This window comes from Macaca nemestrina, chromosome 4 (assembly GCF_043159975.1).
Source record: "Macaca nemestrina isolate mMacNem1 chromosome 4, mMacNem.hap1, whole genome shotgun sequence".
Classification (NCBI taxonomy): Eukaryota; Metazoa; Chordata; class Mammalia; order Primates; family Cercopithecidae; genus Macaca; species Macaca nemestrina.
The window spans coordinates 42,626,523-42,647,799 of NC_092128.1; the positions used below are offsets into that span (position 1 = coordinate 42,626,523).

Below are 21,277 nucleotides of genomic sequence, written 5' to 3' on the forward strand. Positions count from 1 at the left end.
CGGGGCCAAGGAGTATTTCAGAGGGATACTACTTGAGCTGTGTCTTGCAGGATAAGTTGGAGCTGCTCAGGCGCAGCTGAGGTAGGGGACAGACGGTCTGGATGGAGTGGACTTGCACACAGGCACCTGGGGAGAAGGTGCAGGGTTGCCCAGGAAGTTGCAATTTGTAGAGAGGCCAGGTGGGCCGGGTTGACAGTGGAGGAAGGTATAAGGTTCGGCTGCGGCCACATTACAGAAAGTCTGATATGTTTTGTTGAAGAGTCTCCAGAGAATCCCGAAATCCATCTCTCCAATATCACTTTTGTCTATGCAACAGCTATTTAAGAGCAAATTTGACCAATATTTACTGGGATCCTACTATGCGTCAGATGCTTGGGATACATCAGTAAACAAAACCCAACACCCCTGCTCTTGTGGAACTTACATTTTAGCTGGGGGCAGCAATTAATACCCATAACAAGTTGATGATGTAGTGTTTTAGAAGTTGATGTGTGTTACAGGGAAAAACAAAAAGTAAGGTTGGGGCATCAGAACTGCCTAGAGGAGAGGTACAGGGATAGCTTTGTAGTTTGGAAATTGGGAAGATGGCTTTTCCCAGCTGAGATGGGAAAAGAGATTTCTGGGCAGAGGCAAGAAGGAAGACCTAAGTGTGTCTGGTGTGTCTGAAGCACAGCGAGGGGGCCGGTAAGCCTAGACTTTGGTGACCGGGAGCTGAGATCAGACAGGACGAAGAAGCAGAGCATCTAAGGCCGTGCAGGCCCCTGGGAGATTCAGGTTTTTATTGGAGTGAAATGGGGAGTCATTGCAGGGTGTTGAACAAGGAGGGGATTATGTTGGAATGTAATCACCTCGATCGTGTGGGAGAGAAGACTGCTAGAGGCTGAGGGGCAGTTCAGGGCAACAGTGGAGTGGTGAGGCCAGCTGGGAGGCTCCTGTGGTGTTCCAGGAGGGGGACCTGGTGGCCTGGGCCAGGAAGGAAGGGGAGAGTGGGGAGATGTGGCCGAATTCCGGTTCTATTTTGAAGACAGAGCTAACTATTTTGTCACATGCCTCAGATCAAACTCCATCCTGATTTACTGATGGAGTCAGATCTGAGGCATGTGAGAAAAAAAGGAGTCAATAATATGCCAAGGATTTTGACTTTTTTAACAGAGAGAATGACTTTGCCAGTTACTGACATGCAGACTCTGGTTGGTGAAGCATGTTTGTAGGATATGAGGAGACCAGGAATGTAGTTTTGCCCATGATGGAGGTTTTTTTATTTTTTATTTTTTGACATGGAGTCTCACTCTGTTGCCCAGGCTGGAGTGTAGTGATGCGGTTTTGGCTCACTGCAACCTCCGCCTCCCAAGTTCAAGCGATTCTCCTGCCTCAGCCTCTTGAGTAGCTGGGATTACAGGCATGCATCACCACACCCGGCTAATTTTTGTATTTTTAGTAGAGACAGGGTTTCACCATGTTGGCCAGGCTGGTCTTGAACTCCTGACCTCAAGTGATCCACCCACCTCAGCCTCCCAAAGCGCTGGGATTACAAGCAAGAGCCATTGCGCCCAGCCTGACAGATATTTTTTAGGCATCTAAGTGGAGATGCCAGGCATGCAGTTGGATGTTTGAGTCCCGGGGTTAAGGAGAAAGGTCTGGGCTAGAGATTTAAATTAAGAAGTTGTCAGCATGTAGACGTCATGAAAAGCCATGAGAGTGGTTGGGACCTCTGAGGAGAGGAGTGTAGAGAATGAAGAGAGGAGGACTGAGTGCTGGTGCCACCAAAGCTAATAGGCCAGAAGACAAAGACAGATGGGACAAGAGACCAAGAAGGAGCAGTTGGATATCCTTCTGGTACCTTCATCTACTCCCACAAAACCTGGTCTCCCTCTCTGTATCCTACCTCAGTGCTGAACATGTCCCATATTTCCAGGACATCACCCTTGATGCCCACATACGAGTATTTTAAACATGTCCATCTCCTTATTGGTTTCCATGCCCATGGTCAGGGCAGTGTCACTTCATACCTGGATTACTACAACAGCGTCCTCGCTGGTCTTCCCTCTCCATTCTCAGCCTGATCATCTTCCCCCTAGCATACCAGAGATATCTTTCTAAACTGACAATTTGACTATGTCACTTCTTTGCTGAAAAAAAGGTCAACCCCTTGACAGAGCTTACAAGCCACATATCATTTGTTTCTGCCCTACTCTCCAGTCTTGCTTCTTGCCATCACCCCATTAGAAATCTAGGCTCTGGCAACTCTGCCCTCTTCAGTTCTTGAAGCAAGCCATGTGCTCAGCCACTCTGGGTTTCAGCACATGTGGATCCCTCTTTATGGATATTCTTGCCCTCAACTTCACACGGATAAGTTGTCGTCTCTCTTTAAGCCTTATCTTAGGGAACAGTTCTGGGAAGCCTTCTCTGATGCCTCTCTTACCCTCTAGTAAGGAATTAGGAACTCTCCCATGTGCTCGAACATCAAACCGATCTTCCCCTTATCTAGCCTTTATCATGCTATACGGTAACTTATTTATCTGTGTCTCCCATCAGAGCGTAAGCTCCACTTTTAGCCCTTAGCATAGTGTCATTACATGGCACTTGGTAAGCATTAATTGAATGAATGGACAACAGAATCAATTAATATATGAAAGAATGTTCCTGAACAAAGTTCATGGAAACAAAGCATTATGGAAAGAAAGGAAGGACTAGATTACACAGATACTAAAGTGACAAAAATTATGTGGGAATGATTCAATATGGATTTTGATTGTAGAGGAGACTGAAAAGCCAAGAATGGCTAAAAAAAATGTCTCTCTGGGTATCATAAACCAAGGTAAGGAAAATAGGGAGAGGAGACTTTGAGGGTAAAGATAATTAGTTGAGTTAATAACCCTGAAGCTACACTGAGGCAGCTTCTGGTCATCTAAGTGGAGGAGTCTTTAAAGTAGCTGACAACATGAAAGTGGTGGTGTAGAGAAAAAAAGGAAGTGAGAGAGAGAGCGGTTTGTGAACCACTCGTCCATCGGTGTACTGGAAGTCACTGAGAGATCACTTGTGAATGTGTTCTGTAAGTAGAAAGGAGGAATTCAGACGGAGCCTTAAAGAAGACTAGAATCTAAACTTTATGTTCTAAAGGGTAAAAAGAAAAATTGTAGGCAAAGAAAATGTGGAGAGGTAAGCTAAAGGAGAACTCTCAAGAAGGGAGAAATAAAATGTATAGTGTCAAATTCTACAGAGGGGTCAAAAGGGATGAAAACCAGTGTCCATCAGATATGGCCATGAGGAGGGCACTGGTGATTAGAATGAGGACACTTTCTTGGGCGTGTGGAACAGACTGCTTGAGTTGAATGACTTAAGAATGAATGGGAATGAAGAAAGTAGAGAAACTGAGTTAGACATTTATTTTAAAGAATTATTTATTTAAAGGATAAAATGGAAACAGGAGTGACTACTTAAGGAAATTGTGTATTCAAGATCCTATCAGGATGCCTGACATGTGTGCTTTATTTCTTTCTAAAAGAATAAGTAAGTTGAGTAAGAGGTGAATGAAAAATAATGAAGCCATGGAATACTATGCAGACATAAAAAAGAATGAGATTCTGTCTTTTGCAGAAACATGGATGGAGCTGGAGGCTGTTATCCTTAGCAAACTAACAAAGGAACAGAAAACCAAACACTGCATGTTCTCACTTCAAAGTGGGAGCTAAATGATGAGAACCTATGAACACAAAGAAAGAAACGAGACATTGGGGTGTATTTGAGGGGGCAGAAGATGGAGAAGAGCAGAAAAGATAACTATTGGGTACTAGACTTAATACCTGGGTGACAAAATAAACCCTGTGACATGAGTTTACCTATGGTACAAATCTTCACATGTGCCACTGAGCCTAAAATAGAATTTTTTAAAAAAAGAAAAATGGTGAGGGAGATTTTAAAGATGGGAAGAGTTGTAAGGTGGGTAGGATACATGAAGGAGGTGCTCAAAGGTGTGGGGAAGAACAGGGTCAAGACTTAGGTAGAAAAGACTGTTTCATCCTCTGAGACAGAAAGAGGTAATAATGGATGACATGGAAACCACTTAGGCTTGTGTTTACTCTCTAAAATATAAGGAAAGATCTTATACTGAGAATAAGGGGAGCCCAAAAGATGCAAGAGCTTAAGAAATGGTGAGAGTTTGGAATCACTGCAGTGGGCATGGCGAAAAGTGGGACTGGAGACGTGCAAACAGACTTTCTGGTTAAGAGAAGCAGGTGCTATGAATTGGGCAAAATTGGAAAGAACAAAACAAGAGTGAAAGTTCACTCCAGGTCATCCCTTACCCTAATGCACAATGCCCATTCTCATTGAATGTCTACACTGTCAGTAGGCAGTCTTGGGCATTAAATGGTTACATAATTATGAACTCAGTGGTAAATTCCTTGTCATGTTTATATAATTCATCAGGTCTATGGGCCCTTATTAAGAGAAAATGCCAGCATTTGATTATTTTTATTTCAAAACCAGTTTTATTGAATTCTGCAAGGAATTACTTCAGGGAAAAGAAAACACATTGAAACAGATACTCTCCTCTCTTTTCAATAAAGCCAACAGTCTAAAGATGTTAAAGAAATGAATCACATATAACGATCATCTAACTCTGAAAATTAAAACCCATTTAGGGATTATGAAGGAACCTTGATCCTGGATACCAATTTAAGTTATTTGTCTAATATCTTTAATAACATTTGGAAAGTAATGAATCAACTTATGACATAGATTCAAGGGCTGTCACCTTTCATTGTCATTAATGAAACTGGGATTTTATCTGCACTTTTCTGGTGATTTAAAGAACAATTTTTTTTGGTAAGCTCTTTGAAGACCAAAAGAATGTTTAAAATCACTGGGCCTTGACGTACAGATTTCAATGAACAATAATGCAAGTATGTGTTAGTGAGACTGAAATAAAATTTAGAAATATCTTAATTTTGACAAGACAGAAAGGGAATTTTTGAAAAGTCCAAAATGCATATTCATTTCTGTTAGGAGGAAGCTTTTTTTTTTTTTTTGTCGACAATCTCTGCTTTTGTTACTTCTTTACATAATTCAATAGAACTTAAAATATCATACTATTTGATGCTCATTAAAAACAACAACAGCTAAGGTAATATTTTGAGCCCAAAGGTTCGCCTAGGTCCTAAGTAATCATATTGGTTTGCTGTCTTTGTATTAACCAGAGAGTTGTGAGACCACAGGCTCACTTCGGAGAGTGTAGCCATTGGCTGGAGCCAAATGGATTCTGTCTGAAGAATGACAGTGGCTCACCTAAGACCCTCAGAGGAGCAAAAAGACAGGCAGTGAAGGCAGGCCTTGATAGAAGCTTTCCTCAAATCTTTATATCATTGTCTGAATTCATGTTTAGAATAGAAAAATACAATTTCTACATCCATGCTAGTATGAACTTTGTATAGCCAAGGACCAAAGAAATGGTCTCAACGCAATATCCTCAAGGAAAGCTAATATATATCCCCAGAGACAATATCCCAGTGGAAAAGGATTACAAATACAGGTTTGAGGGCCATAACTTTTGGTCCCAACAGGAATTTATAGATTATAATGAGCTGATATGCTAGAACATTTCAGTCATGAAAATGGTGTAAAACCTTTATAAATTTGCCTGAGTTTTCTTTTCATATTTTGATTTCCTCAGAGAAAATGGAATTTCATTTAGAGTTCCTGGGAGTAGATAACAGAGTGCTTAGCACATGCCTCTGACACTCAGAATAAAAGCTTTTTCTACTTCTGTGACATATCCCTGCTATTCTTCCTGGTAACTGAGGGGAGGACAGACTAAGAGGCCCAATTTAGGACTGGGTAGGTGATAGTCTATCTTTCCCCAGAATTAAATCATGTGTAACACAAGTTGGTAGAAATTTAGACTTTGCTTACCCTGGGCCCTACCATTTTCCCTTGAGCTTTACTGTATTCCACACCCTCCCTCCCCCACTTTTTCTCAGACAGGGTCTCTCTTTGTCACCCAGACTGGAGTGCAGTGGTATGATCTCAGCTTACTGCAGCCTTGGCCTTCCGGGCTCAGGTAATCCTCCTATCTCAGCCTTCTGAGTAGCTGGGACTACAAGTGTGCACCACCATGTCCAGCTAATTTTTGTATTTTTTTAAGAGGGGGGTTTTGCTATGTTGCCCAGGCTGGTCTCAAACTCCTGAGCTCAAGCAAACCACCCACCTTGGCCTCCTAAAGTGCTGGGATTACAAGCGTGAGCCACTGTGCCTGGCCTATTCCCCATTATGACCTGCCCCTTTGCTACTTAGAATTCAGGCAGCCTGATTCTTAATGGTACACTCTCTTTATGACTTACGGTACACTCAAGCCCATGACCCTTCAGCATATCCTGCCCACCTTTCCCCTTCCTTTGCCTCATTGATCCAATATCCCACCTAAACCTCCAGCCCTTCTCTTTATTATCTACTTTCTATATATGGCATAAGAATTGTCGCAAAAAATCTTTCTTAAATTGAACTACATTTTCCCAGCTGTTCAAATACTCAGGTAGTCATTCACTTTTCAAGTTGTGAGACCTTTACATTGGAATTTTAAAAGTCATATAAATATGAATGTGTACAAAAACACTGATATATGATTTATTACTGATGGTTTGGTTGCACCAATGAAATAAAAATTAGGCATGTCTAAACAAAGCTGTATAAATAAGTCACTGCTGATACAGTGCTATCTACAATTACATGTCAAAACAAGCTGTAATGATGATGTATTTAGTAAATCTTCAGGTTAACCTAAGAGAATCTCTATTTTAAGACCATATTAACACAGTTTTCCTTTTACCCCACTGCCTCCTCAAGATATAAGAAATTGCCAATTCCATCACCCTAAATATGATACTAAAACAACATGCTTTTCATCAGGAAAGGTTTTCTGAGGATAAAATGTGATGAGTCATTAGAAACTCACTAGATGGTATCAAGAAAGATCTCAATGCCTATGTTTTAGCATGATAGTTTATTTCTTTATGAGAGAAGGAGCTGCTGTCTCCAAAGCAGCCATTCTTTAATCATGTCATTTGAAATACACTTAAAGCTATGTCGAATTCATATAGGAAGTCTAGTTACCAGAAAATACACATTCACAAACAGGAAATCTAACTACAGCAAGAAGGTGTTTTCCCCCCACACAATAGAGTTCAAAGATGTGTCATCCATGTAATTTGGAGCAATACCCAACACCACTCTTATGGCTGAGTATTCCTCTCTCCCTTCTCCTATATTATGACAACTTGTGATTATAGCATTATGCTTTCTAAGCCTGCTTGGACTTGCTGCTTTTGCTTATACGTACAAGCGACCTGCCCTTTTTCTGTGCATAGCTTTCAATCAGTAAGCATGTCAAGGTGGGAGGAAGGATGATAGGAATAGTAAAAGGGGAAAAATCAATTTTTCCAGAAAGCATATGGCAACAACTGAATATTTAATCAAATTAGTCTAGAAATTCCTTCCTATTTTCAGTACTCTGTTCAAGGCAGTTGCTTCATGGTGCAAAATGAATTTCAATAAATGTCATATATTTAGTAAGACGGCTTATTTTAAAAATTTGTCGAACGAGGTCACTGACTCAGAATAGATCTCATTCCAAGGTATGACAGATGGATATCAATATTGAATAGAAGAACTGACATTAGCTAGAAGTTTCTGGGCAGAAGAAAGAGTCATTCATTTAGCTCTCTACAAAATATTTACTGATTACCTACTATGTGCCAGAATAAAATCATAAATATTTGGGCTGTGTATTTGTATTATAAAACAGAAAGAAAATGCGTCAAAATAATTTCCTTGGGGTTAGTAAGGATTACAACTGAATATCACTGGTAAACAAGGACTTTAAAAAGTACTTACAATTTTCACATTGCATCATTCAAACATCCATACTGTCATGGTTGCAGGATTTTAGACCTAATCAGATTTTTGAGGATGCTGTTTACTGACGCTTAGCAAAAACCAACTTCCTATTTTTTTCTGGAACAAAAAGCCCTTACACAATTTTAAAGATTTCTTGGACATCAAAGAGCTTAGAGGGACATACAGTTTGTGAGTAATGATTTAAGATCTAGTGAATCAAAAACACAAGGATTAAATTTCCCTTAAAAGACCCCTAGTTTTAAAATTTAATAGCTAAAATGCTGATCTAAACACACTCTGGTCCCAAGCAAAGCCAAAACTTATTTTTAAAGCTAGGTTGAATTGTCTTATGGAACTAAAACTTGGCTGGGTTTTCCTTTCCCACATGAGTAGGCCTCAAAGGAGGCAACCTATCTCTAATAAATTTACCACTTCTCTTTTCCTCTAACTTGCAAAGACTATACTATTTCAAAGGTCTCAGCTTTGAATGCCTTTCTTTACATTTTTAATAAAATATTAAAAATTAGAAATATTCCACAGTCTTATCGAACAGTTATTCCCCCAAGTCATTCTTTTTTTAAAAAACATACAATTTCCAATTGGACCTGAGAGTCTAGGTGCTGCCTCAGAATTCCAACTATCAGGGAGTAGGAGACCATTTCAAAACAGGAATAGGTCACTGATCTTAATATGTGCACTGTATGTGCACTGTTTCATGATATATTATTATATTTGCATTTAAAATAGTAGGAAGAAATACAGTACATAATCTTCCTTTCTAACACAGTGGCCTTCTGGAGGGCTGCTAGCTTCGGCATTTCACTGAGATTTTAGGATTAAAGGAAATAAGTCAGCGCACAACCTGTGAGTTTTTATTCCTTTGGAAAAATAGATTTTAACACGGATCTGATTGCTTTTAAAGGGCACTGGAAACCAGCAGGGCAGTACATGTTTTGAGTTTCAATGGTAGGTTAATAACAACGGGTGAAGTTCAGTCATTTCCAGAGACAGAGAGAGAGAGAGAGAGGAGAGAGAGAGAGAGAGAGAGAGAGAGAGAGAGAGAGAGAGAGAGAGAATATTCCAAAAGGTGGAGTTTATCCTGAATTAGAGAACTTGGAAATGAAATTGATGCATAAAGCCATGATGGATTCAGGTTTCAGAAAATGACTACTTCAGTTTAAGAATGACAAAACTAGATTACCCTTTAGTTTAGAAATGTACATAGTTTGATGTAAAGTATGTGGGCTGATGAGTTTAGAAAAATAACTACGTGCCAATAGGAACTGACATAAAATACTGGTTTTAAAAAATTTGCTTAGTTAATTTTCCAGAGAATTGCAGTTAATTTTCTGAGAATTTTAGAAAATAAAATATTTTGTAGAAGCAGTCCTGGGGCTCTTGGGCCACGCATGCTGCTGCAATTGGGACCATCAGGAGCCCAATCTGGCTTGCAGACTTTCTGCCACTGTAAGCTGTAGGGTGTTTTAAAGACACTGAGTCAACATTTTAACATTGGGAGAGTCCTAGCTTCTCTTGAAAATTTGAAAGATACCACCACATGGGCCCAGGCCACACACTGAGCCTCACAGCAGCTCTCATCACGCCCAGCTGTGACTGCCCCTATGCTTTTCCTAAGCAGTTTGTCAATCCCTAGTGAAACAGTTAGTTTTCCTCATTTAAATTACCTGTTTACAAATCTTGATACAGATATAAATAGGGGAATAAGGGAAAAGGAAGAAAAGAGGAAGAAAATCCAATGCAGTGACTTAATACTAGAAAGGAAAAGGAAGGAGAGTGAAGGGGAAAGAAAGAAGTGCATAGCAGACAGAAGCTGCACACCATCAGCAACTGCCTCTTGCTGTCTTTACATTTACACTGTGGAAGGGATCAGCGAAAAAAAAGCCACGGGTATCACTCTCAACAAATCCCACTGCGCCAGGCTTACAGTGTGGAAAATAAGAAGGAAAGTTGTCCGAATGGAGCAATATCTCTGATAGAGGATGGAGTATGGGATGAGATCAGGTGAGTGCCAAAAAAAAATAATAATAACAAAAAAAAAAATCTGGATCTTCTTCCATGTCACATAAACCAAGAGATGGGGGCCACTCCTGTATCTTCATCTTTAACATGGTAGCTAATGAGGGCAGGCACTGTCCAGGTATTTCCCTACAAAAACAGGGGCACTGTTCAGGTATCTCCCTCCAAAACCAGGGACTCTATGGACAGTTGTGCAAGCTGTGAACTCCACAATTTCAGCAAAAACAAGATGAGAATAGCACTCCTGAGAAGTGCTCCTGATATGCGCCTGGCTCACTTCCTCATCTCCTTCAGGCTCTAGCCCAAAGCCCACCTTTGAAGACAAGTCTTCCCTGACCTCACTACTGATTTTTTCAACCACCATCCCACTCCCTCTTATCCTTGACAGTCCCTATTCTCTTTTCCATTTTATTATGCTTGAAGCTATTGTCATCACCTGACATACAACACATTTTAGTTATGTATTTCTTTGTTTGCCAACTCAATAGAACAGAGTGTCATGAGGTTAGAGATTTTTGTCTGTTTTATACTCTGTGGAAATGCCAGATTTTAGAACTATGCCTGGTAGGTTGTCAAAAAATTATCCTGAATGAATGACTAAATTTTCATTCACATTCTTGGAGTACAAGAACCTCGCTTCCACGATAACTTGTGATTCTCTAAACACGTTTCATAATTGCTATCCTTCATTATATTAGGAGATATACATTTTCAGATTCTATTGCCCATTATATAATTGCCTATGGGCCCTATAGCTACATAATTTATTACAGAAAGTAAAATCAATGGGAGTAACCTACATAAACATACTTGCACACATTTATGCAATCACAGAGAGAAATATGTGTACCTGGGTATGTGATTACAAAGTAAACTGTTTTTCATTTCACTGTTCTCACACCTCCTGCTACAAATGCCACACGTGATTTTTTCTCTCAATTAAGTTTTACAGCTTATAAAAGCACTTTCTTCATTTTGTCCCATGAAAAGCAAAGTAGTCAGATTTTACTGGATGTTTTTATTGAAACAAATCCCAAGGGGAATATACTAAACTGTTTAACACAGCTGAAAAGATATCTGAGAATGGGCTTTCTGATAGAAGGATAGATTACAAAATTATTCACGGCTCTTAATCTGATAACAGGAGCAGAATGCCCCACACATATGAATGAAATCTTTTCCTGGTATGTCTCACCGCAAACAAAAAAAGAAAAGAAAAGAAAAGAAAAGAAAAAAAAACTGGAGAAGGAACTGGAGAAAAGAGAAAAGAAAAAGAAAAAAGAACTGGAGAAAGAGAAGGTGATAAAAACTCCAGGGACTAGATACGTTATATTCATCATTTATCACTACCTTAAGCATCCCTAATTATACGTCCGTGGAAAATGTTTCCAATAGTTGATGGCTGGGGAGAAGTGGTACGATGCTATTGAAATAGCATGGAGTAGTCTCAAGCTCAGTTTCCTTGTCTATAACCTGAGAATGTTAAGATATTATCAGACTTGCCTATCTTGTAAGGTTGTTTTGGTATCAGAAAGATGATGTATGCAGAAGCAGCCTGAAAATCTTAAGGTTTTCAAGTTCCAATCTTTGATTTTTTTAAAAAAATTCTATTATTTCATAGCAAATAGGATGATTTCAAAAGTGTTTCTCGTGTGATGTCCTCTTAATAATTATGAATTTGGGTTCATTTTATATGTGATGTTTGTCTGTATATCTAGATTGTAAACTTCTCAAGGGCAGATTCCATTTTTTTCTTTTAAAGAAAATGCTGTGGTACCTAGCACATATGATACTCAACCTATAGGTCCCAGCTGTTTTTGTTCGGGCAAATGTGGATCTGGCAGCAGCTCAGTGTCAGTTGAGAACACATCATCAAAGTGATTCTGAACTAACATTAGTCAGTGTATCTATCATCTATTACTGAGAAGTGACTATTTATTTTGCACTGAGCAAAACCCATGAAGAAACTCTGCCCTGAGGGCTTGGTGTCAAAAATACTAGTTTCAGCATATACCAGCCAGGAAAAGAAGGCTCACTTCCTGACACTTGAGTTTCTATATACATTTTCTCCCCTTAAGAGGGCACAATGAGGAAATTGAGTATCCCATGAATAAACACAGCAGAACAAGGAAATCTTAGGGATTTAGACCATGGAAAAGAAAGCGTAGATGGCTCTGGTGAGAATCACTAAGCCTAATGCCTAAAGAAGAAACCAGCAAACTGGGCTGGAGAAATGGGGGCACAGAAGGCCTTGAAAGCAGCTCTGACCAAACCAAAGGAAAAGGTTGAGTAGGAAGAGGACAGAGAAATGGGAGGTAATCCGAATGTGTGAGGAACTGTGCTCACCATGGGGGTGTCATCACGTCCTTGGTGCAGCCACTTGGAGAAAATGAGCCAGTTAGAGGATATTAGCCCCTCTGAGTTATTCACCTTGTTTTGAGATGACCACATTTGAGAAAAAGTGTATTTGAGACTATTATGTAGTTCTGCAGAAGGATAATTAGACTAATGCTATTTCAAACGCTATTTTCACAACAGCTAAGGAAATTGAGTTTTGAAATGTATTTCTTAGTTTAGCCTTCATTAAGACAAAAATTTTTTAAAGACTTCAAGATTAATGCAAGGCATACACTTACATAGTCTTAAAAGGAATTTATAAAATATGGGTATTTCTCCTGCTTAGCAAAGGGTCATTTTTCTCTATTATAGGTTTAAAAGTAGTGAAAATATTAGTTATGAGCTTTCATATTGACTGGCTGTGATTAATCTGCTACATTTTTATCATGAAGATAAACTCCATCCACTAATTTTGAAAGCATGTAGTATACATCTGATGTAAACCCCTATTGCCATGTATCAAGAACAAAGCAATTTTGAAAAAGCAGTAGTCGGTAGACCATCTTCTATATGCCACAAATTCCATCATGTTAAAAGCAAAACATATTTAAGTTAATAACTATAGCTTATGCACCATTAAGTTTGAAAACTGAATAGAATTTTTAAAACACCAGCACATTTTATAGGCTATCAGACACATTTTTCGTACTACAAAAATTTCTTATGAATGATGTAAATTTTCCCTCTGTTATTCAGCAGTTTAAAAAGAATGAACATTGAATACACCACAGACTTGCAAATGATAGGAACCAAAGTACCTCACTTATGTTCCATTATGGAAGTTTACATGTTCAAAACAAAGCTCAATTAGCTTAAAACAAGCAAGGAAAGCTATGTACCTGTAAATAATCCAAGCACCACTTACACTATTTACATAAAAATGCAATTTATGTCCTTGTAGCACATAGAAACACGATGTACATCATTTTCAGATCATCTTCATGCAGAAAAAATTCATTAGTCAGCTATAATAGTTTAGCTGTAAGGGGATATAATGTTTTTCTGAATCCATTTGCATGGCAATGTGCATGTGTCTGGCTGATGGAAGCGACAGAATAAACCTCCACCCAAAGCTACAGAATGTGAACAGTCTTCTTAAAATTCAAGAGAGGGTCCAGATAGTCTATATTGCCTCCAATGTCAGTTTTTACAATCCTCTCACATCCATGGACCATCTTAACATAGCAATTAAAGTATCTTGATTATTTTGCCTAAGAGAGTTGACAATATTTCATTCTGCCCGAGGGCTCCTTTGAACATAAAACTGTGATAAGGTAAAATACACTGGGCAACTATTCATGCGTGAGCCACTGGAGCCCTCTCCAACTGCCAAATTAGCAAATGGCTCTTTTAAAACATGAAAGATATGAATGGGAAACCGTACTTGGGAGTAAATTCTGCATTGACAATAGTCAGGGAAAGTACTTTCACTGGTGCTTTAATTATCGGGTCAGCACTACGACTGGCCACATTGCCCAGCCTCTGGTTATAATCTATTTCACCTAATAAGATAGATGTCCTCCACAAGCCCCAGAAAGAGATAAGGTACGATGGAAAATTGATGGATCACAAGCCCCGCGTGATTGCCAGAAATGGATTCAGACTTTCACAGAAACACCTACCCCTTGGAAGGACCCCAGCATAACACAGATAAAGCAAGGCTGGGAACAAGGAAACAGCTAGGCTCAAACCTTGCGGGCTGCATCACGGTGGGACGAGGATGACCGGATCCTTTTTGTAAGGGCTGAGTCAGATCCCAGCTTTAAAACTTGCTGGGCCATAACAGTCATACATTACCCACTGTCCCAGTGCCCCTCTCCCTCCTAAGTCATACAGGTGGCCATCAGAGGCAACACCCTAAAACGACAAGCCCCATTCTAGTTTCGTCCTCCCCTGGCCACGTCTCTTCAGTTTCCGAAGCCCGTAAACTCTAGCCCACCTCCGTGGTTTTGCACCCTGGAACAGCAGTCAGGTCTCTTAGGGGAACAAAGAAAGCAGAACCGCTGGGGCGAGGGCTGGGGTGCGGGATTTGAAAGGGGCTGCAGTTTTACCTTGCGGTGCCCAGGAACCAGTGGAGAAGTCAGCGGCGCAAGGACCACCCGCGCGCTCCGCGCCTCCCCGCCTCCTCGCAGCAAGTCAGCTGTCGCCCCGCATCTGGCTCGCGCCCTCCACTCGGCTCTGCATCTGCTCACAAAGCGCTCCGGGCGCCGCGGGCGGCGAGGGCCTCCGGGTCACCTGCGGCCGGGCCGAGCCCAGCGCCCCGCCCGCCCGCTCGCCGGCCGCGCTCCCTCCGCCCCTTCCCACACGCGCGCTGCCCTGCCAGTGACTCAGCCGGGCATCGGCGCGCGCGGCCCGTGGCGGCCCGGGCGCGTTGGGGCCGGAGGCACCGCCAGGCGACCAGACCGAGGCGCTCGCCTGCCCGCCCCAGCACGTGTACGTCTGCCTCGCGCGCTGTCCGTCCGCCTAGTCCGCGGGTTCCGAGGACCGCTGAGGTGGGGATTGGCACCACCCAGAGGGAAATCGGCCCCCGCCCTTCCTGCCGTCCGCGCCGCGCCTGGCCCCGCGGGGGTCGCGTTTCCTCCCGCCTCTGCCCCGCCCACGACAAGGTGAAACTTTCTAGGTGGAGAAGTTTTCTCGCCCTGGCTGCGCGCTCTCCTCCCCCAGCTCAGGCAGTCTGAAGTTAGCACAGCCGGAGATAAGCGGGACCGAGACTCCCCCTCCTGGCGCTTGGGAGGCGAGTGTCACCCCGGGCGCAGAGACAGGGCGCGCACCCTCCTGGCACTCCGCTCGCTGACCCCGGGAAGGGCGCGAGCTCTGCTCTCCGCTTCTCCCACATCTCGGCTAACCGCCCCGCGCCCACCCGAGTATAGAGAGATTTGGGCACCGCAGACACAAGGAGTTCACTGTTAGAGGCGGAGGTAGAAGTGGATGGATGAATTGTCCCAATGATTTCATTATGCAACGATTATCCTCTACTGTAATAACTCAGATTTCTGCAAGGAAGAACAACAGAGGAGTTTAACCACGAGGAGACTTCCATTTCTTTTTCTTTTTCTTTTTTTCATAGCCAGAAGCAGACTGATTAAATAACTGGGCAAATAGCGATGAACAAGCAAAATAGAACAAAAGTTTAATTCTTGAATGTTGAAGTCTTACGATGATTTTTAAAACAGAGCTTTTGGGGCCTTGGTGAACTCTATTAGGTGTAATTGTGTTGGGATAACTTTATATTTCGCTATAAAAATTGACACCTACAAGAGTAAATGAACACTCAAAGGTATTAGGATCTAAGGAACGGGCATTGCTGGTTAGGACTTGAATTCGTTCTGGCTCTTATATGGGCCTGTTCAAGCATCTCACACGGGCTTGTTCAATCATGGTAATAGATAATGAGACATAGATCTCTTCGTTATTGAAAGTCATGGGTTAAAATAACAGTTACTATGCAGGTTCAGGTCTTATTTACTACAGAATGGAAGATAGAAAAATACAGTGAGAATAGTTATCATTTCCCAAGTGCCAGGCATTACCAGAGGTTACATAAGAGTGATTTCAATCTTCAAAAGAGATTATCTCGTGATTCCCCAGTTTTATGGAAAAGGAAAGTTCCCGTTACGTTACTATTGAATTGAACCATTTTGCAGGTAAAGAAACTGAGTCCCTAAGAGTTCCCGGAAGAGTCACACATCTGGTTAGTAAGAGGGGCAAGGTTAGAACTTAGCTCTCAGCCCAGTCAGGTGTCCTTCACACCATACCAAGAGGCCTCCACTGGCTAAATAAACAACGCGACCTGACTGGAGATTTCCTGATACTGCATGGCATAATTTATCAATGACTACAGCTCATTTAAAACAACAACAACAACAACAACAAAAACTAATTTACTGGTTATAAGGCACTTGGCCTATTTATGGACAGATCAATTACAGATTTTGGGTTCAGTAACAGCTTTCAATAAAAGGTGAATAAATTAATGAATTTAAAAAGTTTTACACACACACACACTCACACACACAGCCATGGTTGTCTAAAGGAATGATTAGAGTGCCGTTTCTATTTCCTGGTTTCCATAGCAATATGTTAACTGGATTTTTAGATCACATTATGTAGTTGTCTTAACAGGTTTTCTGAGTTTGAGTGCCATGATAAAAATATAAAAGAAAAAATTTACAATTAAAGTTGTAGAAAGACCCAGAAAAGCCAGTGCAAACTGGAAAATAAAATAGATGATAAATACAAACAACCTGTTATGTATTTTCAGCACTGAAGCTTCCTAGTTTATAATAACTAACAAAATTTCAATCCAATTTGAAACTGTATTGAAAATCATCATTTCACTTATTAACTGTAAATAAGGAGATAACATTTAATGAAAATAGCATAGCTACCGATAGCATAACTGAAAGTATCTGGGTGTGTGAAGGTCAAGTAATTTTTACACACTACCTAGACAGATTTGATTGGGCAAAGGTTTACAGATAATTTCAGATTTTTGGAAATGAATGGGAACAGATATTTCAAAAGGTAATAAGAGTTCTGTAATTCAATTTTGGTTTTGCAGCACTTTTAATTGTTGCTGTTTAACTTTCCTTGGGTTCATGGCATGGGTGACACACTGTATGATGAAGTTCTGTTGGTATTTTCTTAACCAAACCAAATCCCTTGTGGTCCACACTGTTGACTGGCTAAGCCAGCACCTGTTCCCAACAAGATTTTTCTGTTCCTGCCTCCACTCTTGGGCTGGAAAAGAAAAATACTTGCTTTCCCAGACTCCTTTGCAGCTAGACGTGGCCGTGTGATATCATTCTGGTAATGAGGTGTAAGCTGAAGTCTGCTGGGGCCTTGTGGGAAAGGGTTTAAGGCTGGTGCCACTCCTTTTTCTTTCTTGCTTCTTGATTTCATATATGATGCCCAGTGAAGAACTATCCATCTTGTGACCAGTGTGCAGAAGTTGGTGCTGACATTGCTGGGCTACAGCACTATTGCCAGTACATACCTGCTTCCAGATTTCCTGTTTTGTGGGGAAAAACAAAAACAAAAACAAAACTTGTTCCAAACACTGGTAGCTAGGACTCCTGTCACTTGCAGCCAAAAGCAATTAAAACTGATAGACCTCCTCAAATGGGGAACAACACCTCCAAGACTGAGTTGAGCATAATAGTTAAGAGTTTTAGAACCAGACAACCTGGATTTCAATCCCAGCTCTGTCTCTTGCTAGCCGTGTAACTACAGGCCAGTGGATTACACTCTCTTGTGTGTCATCTGTGAAATGGGGATCATGATAGGGTTATTGTGAGGATAAAATGAGGAGCTACAAGTAGAGCACATGGAACAGTGTCTGGTAAAATATAAATGATCCAAAGGCATGAGTGGTTCTTGTCCACCCACTTGTGGATAACATAATGTTGAACTATAAACAGGATCCCATCTCTTAACTTTGAGATGGGCCTAGTGGTAGCGGTGACGAAGACAGAGGAATAGCCACCTCCTGCTCTAATATACCCCATCTTTTTTTCTCTCCCTTTAACAAATTAAAATTCGGATCTTTGAAGGCACTCTTGAAGTTGGTGTTGTTTTTGAAATAAAAATGAAAGCAGTCTCCTAAGAATAGGGGCTTCATGCTTGCAGTGTGTGGTGAAAAGGCCCCCAGACATACACAGGTGCACAGAATGTTTTTAAAAGTGTGAATTGTGGTAGAAAGACCATATGCTCTGCTGTTTGCCACTGACCTACCACCTTCTCTTAGGTTGCATTTGACCCACCTCTAATCTTGATGTCACTTTCTCCTGTAGGCATTAGGATCTGTGATCCCTGCCTTAAAGAGTAGTTACTCTGGAATGCCTTCTCTCACTCTGTTTTTCCCTTCCTCCTGCCCCATCACCCCTATTATTGTGCCGATAGCAAATGTCTCTACAAAAAGACAATAGAAGAATTCAGGTAATGACACCTAATATCATTTCTGAGCACAAATAAAATTTGGAAATATAGGACTTCTATTACCTTTCAGAGCTATGTCATGTACATTCAAATGTTGAAGGTTTTGAAAATCCATGTGATAAAACAAAACAGCAAAACCGAACCAAAAACCAAAAAAAACCTTCTTAACTTTGCTTACTTACCCTACCATCTCCCCAGTTTAATTGACCACAGAGTGCTTTGATTTTTCTTAATATCTTCAGTGTCAATTTCCTATAAAATTAGTTTTATAGAGTATACACTTTAGGAAACTTTGCCTTAAAAAATGGAACTGCCAGCTACAGAGGGTTAAAACTGGGCACTTTGGATATGAACTGCTTTTATGTTGATTTATATTGGTCATTTATGTGTGGCTGGGCTCTCTAAAAATAAATATGCAATGTTATCTAAAAATATGACTGAGCATACTTAACATTGAGGACAAGAACAAGACTGCTAGGCTACAAGCTAAAGTATCACAATGTTAATTAGAAGACTTAGGAAATTATAGGCAGAAAAATTAAAAATACATTACCATCTCCAACAGGGTGCTGCAATTCTGTTAGCGATTTGGTTCATTTTCACATCCAGCTTATGACCTCTCTCCGAAAATCAGGCAAAGGTATAATGAATTTAACTCTCATTTATTAAATGTGTGCCATGTATTCATCATGAGTTTGGAGCTCTGCTAACATCCTCATTAAAAAAAAATCTCCAGAATAGGTATCATCCTTCTCGGTTTACATTGAGGGAAATGAGGCTCAGAGAGATCATGTAACCTATTCAAAGTCACACAGCTGTCTTAAGTCTGTGTCATTCCAGAATGACTGCACTTCCATTATAATTATTTATTTATTTATTTATTTTAATTGAGATGGAGTCTTGCTTTGTGGCCCAAGCTGCAGTGCAATGCAGTGCAATGGTGTGATCTCAGCTCACTGCAACCTCTGCCTCCCAGGTTCAGGTGATTCTCCTGCCTCAGCCTCCTGAGTAGCTGGGATTACGGGCTCCCGCCACCATGCTAATTTTTGTATTTTTAGTAGAGACAGGGTTTCACCATGTTAGCCAGCGTGATCTTGAACTCCTGACCTGAAGTGATCCACCTGCGTCGACCTCCCAAAGTGTTGGGATTACAGGCGTGAGCCACCACGCCCGGCCTCCATTATAATTATTTTAAACTGTCTCTGCTTCTGTAGTGAATGAGGCAGTCATTTAACTGGGAGCAGTAGACATATATATTTTTTTAAGCTTTTATTTTAGGCTCAGGGTTACATGCACAGGTTTGTTATATAGGAAAACTCGTGTCATGGGGTTTGTTGTACAGATTATTTCATCACCGAGGTATTAAGCCTAGTACCCAAAAGTTATTTATTTATTTATTTATTTTTTTGAGAGGTAGAACTTAAGGCATTCTTTCATTTTCCTTCTCTGTCTACAAAGTCAGCCACATCCTAAGGTATGGCCACTTCTCTTCTGGCTTGATCCTTGGGGACTGATGTTGCCGTGCAGGCCAAAGGTGCCATGCTGTCCATCTGTAGAACACTGCACAGGTCACAGCCAGGGTCCTGGGCAGTCAAGTTGGCCTAAGTTGTGGGCTGTAGGTGCCTAGGACTCAGACCTGTGGGATGTTAATAGGGACTGGAATATTCCTTCTCTAGTGCCTCTGTTTTCACAATTTCTGAGCTCTCCTTTGGGAACCTAGGGAATGTGAGAAAGAAAGGAAAAACCAGATGACAGGCAATGAGAAGTCCTAAGAAAGGGTATTTTGGAGAGTCTCTGTCCTCTTAGAAGATGAAAAATTAAGGCCAAGACTTCCAAAAAGTCCTGGAAGGCTGCTTTCATAACTCTTTGACCTATCAATGCCTCCATCTCCAAAGTCATGTTCATTTATTTTTCTTTTCTTTCTCTGTCTTTTACCTTGTGGTAAATTTTGGGGAAGAAAATTTTCATTTTTATACAGCATAGTATAGCATCATTTCCAAATTACCTTATCCAGTCCATCCGTTAATTTAAACTTTGGCACCAAAATAACCTATCTTGGAAAATCATGCGCCAAGAAAAATAAAGTGCTTTTTTTTTTCATCGATCAGCATTTCATTAAGGATGGAGTTTTAAAAATGTGTCTGTGAGTGTGTGAGTTTGTGTAATTACTGCAATTCTAGGTTTTATGGCTAACTTGATGTGTACTTTGGTATTTAACCCCTGTGGATCAGTTTCTTCAGCTATGAAAACCGTTCCAAAGTCTCATGAAAATAATTTAAAAATATATTAAGTATCAACCACAATTTTACTGAAGCCAGTCCATTTAAAGCCAATATACCAAACAATTTACTAATTGTAGTATATGTAAGGGGACATTATATTAGAAAATACTTCAGTGTGTGATTCTTATTAACTACTGCCTTGTCCAAATATTATTAAATTCTTTATTCTATTCCAATAGGAATGATTTAATAATCAACTTAGGGATCTTTTATTTGGTGAGTCCAAAAGTAAATTAGACAATTTAAAAATGGCTATAAAATTTAACAGTTTAAGAGGGAATATATAGGTCTTATGGCATTGAAAAGGGATAGAATGTTTGGAAAGCTGATTAGAATCACTGTAACTATTATATATGACTAACATATTTAGAAATATGATTAAGATAGTTGTATTAAAATGCTTTTCAACAATTTTGCACTGGCCAGGGTTTGAGCTTTCTCTTTCTTTCTTTCTTTCTTTCTTTCTTTCTTTCTTTCTTTCTTTCTTTCTTTCTTTCTTTCTTCTTTCTTTCTTTCTTTCTTTCTTTCTTTCTTTTTTTTCTTTAACAATCTTAGAGCCTAAACATAATTACTATTAATCTAGTCCAAAACACATAGAAGAAATGGCAATAACTCTGGATTAACCTTGGTTAGCTGATGAAGAATTATTAAAAGAAAAAAAAAAAAAAAGAACACAAACTGTGACCAGCCAAGGGTTGCACTCAGAAAGTTGGCAGTGATGTAAACTGCTTAGG

At 40.4% G+C, this 21,277-nt stretch overlaps 1 protein-coding gene across 1 annotated transcript in view; it reads right to left on the reverse strand.

The window, feature by feature from the left end:
* Positions 1-14,760, reverse strand: part of LOC105475620 (MET proto-oncogene, receptor tyrosine kinase) — a 116,867-nt gene extending 102,107 nt beyond the window's left edge. Inside the window, exon 1 of the mRNA XM_071094581.1 lies at positions 14,376-14,760. The gene's annotated coding sequence lies outside the window, so the exon portion shown is untranslated. The remainder of the gene's footprint in view (positions 1-14,375) is intronic.
* Positions 14,761-21,277: the final 6,517 nt, after the last annotated feature.